The sequence below is a fragment of the Tupaia chinensis genome, unplaced genomic scaffold (genome assembly GCF_000334495.1).
Source record: "Tupaia chinensis unplaced genomic scaffold, TupChi_1.0 Scaffold000024_1, whole genome shotgun sequence".
Taxonomy (NCBI): Eukaryota; Metazoa; Chordata; class Mammalia; order Scandentia; family Tupaiidae; genus Tupaia; species Tupaia belangeri.
This window is the reverse complement of record NW_006159454.1, coordinates 448,526-450,232: the sequence shown is the minus strand read 5'-3', so window position 1 is coordinate 450,232 and position 1,707 is coordinate 448,526.

Genomic DNA, 1,707 nt, shown 5'->3' with positions numbered 1-1,707 from the left:
GGAGGTGGATGTTTGCACACGTGCCTGTGATCCGGGTTGGCAAAGGCTGGGCATGTCTGTCTATGGCTCTCTCTTTTTTGGTTATATCAATGTAATTCCTAAACATAAAATTAAAAACATTTAATAACTGTCCAATTCCTTTGTGCATGTGTGTGTGTGTGTGTGTGTATGTGTGTGTGTGTGTGTGTATGTGTATGTGAGATAATAATGATCTGCTGTGGGGACCAGTAATTGGCGTAATGGCTATGTCGCTAGACTCCCATGTAGCCGACCATGGTTTGAGTCCCGGGCCCAGTGGCTTAAACTCATGCCGGGCGCGTGTGCGTGCATGCCCAAGATCCCGAGAGGAGAATGGAGGAGAAGAGATTGTGACATGGCCATCACCCCTGGGGAGTGATTTCTCGCTTTCTGTTCTCTCACTCTCTCTTTCTCTCTCTCTGTCTCTGGCGAGCGCATGTGCCCTATAGAAAAAACTTTTCCTGGGAACCAGCAGTTGGCGTAATGGCTATGTTGCTGGACTCCCACGTAATCGGCCGCAGTTTGCATCCCGGACCCCGTGGCTTGAACTCACGCCGGGCGCGTGTGCGTGCGTGCCCAAGATCCCAAGAGGAGAATGGAGGAGAAGGGGTTGCGGCGTGACCATCCCCCCTGGGGGGTGATTTCTCGCTTTCTGTCTCTCTGTCTCTCTCTGTCTGGCGAGTGCATGCGCTCTATAGCGAGAATCTCTCAATAAAAATAAAAAAAAAAAAAGAGAAAAAACTTTTCAAAAAAAAATAAAAAAAGATCAGGTGTGTTGAGATGCTCAGTTCTCAGTCTGATTTGAGTCTGTCTTCCTCCAGCTTTGAACTCTGAAATGTCTTCGGTGCAGTTTTCCACACAGGCAGGCACTGTTTTGTTATTCTTTCCCTCAGGGGACGTCCTTCCTGGAGTCTGCAGGTGTCCTGCACAGTTGCAGGCTGGAGTTCTTCCTGCCTTTGTCCCGCATTGAAAGCCTGGCCTTCTGGATCCTGTGTGTTCTCTTCCTTGCACTGCATGCTTGTTTTGATAGCATATACTTCCTCTAGTATCTTCTTGAGAAAGACCATATAGGTTTTTTTTTATTATTATTATTTTTAATTTGTTATAGGATAAGTGTGCTGGCCAGAGACAGAGAGAATGTGAGAAAGCACCCCCCAGGAGATGACCATGCCACAATCCCTTCTCCTCCAGTCTCTTCTTGGGATTTTGGGCATGCACATCCTGCATGTTCTTCAAGCTGCTGGATCCAGGACTTGAACCATGCAGTCTGCCTGTGAGCTGTTTCAACCACCACACCATCTTGCTGACCCAAGATTTTCAATATTGAAAATGCTTTATACTCGGAGCTGGCAGGTGGTGTGGTGGTTAAGGGTGCTGGATTCCCATATGGTTGACTGCAGTTCGAGTCCTGAACCTGGCAACTACCTTTCTCACTTTCTTTCTCTCTCGCTCTCACTCTTGCTCTCACGCTGTCCCTCTCTGGTCAAATTAAAATAAATAAATGAAGTTAAATAAAATAATTCCTTTAAAAAAATGCTTCATACTAGGAACCAACAGTTAGCATAATGGCTCTGTCGCTGGACTCCCATGTAGTTGACTGCAGTTCGAGTCCTGGACCCAGTGGCTTAAACTCACGTCGGGTGCATGTGCGTGCATGCCCAAGATCCCGAGAGGAGAATGGAGGAGAAG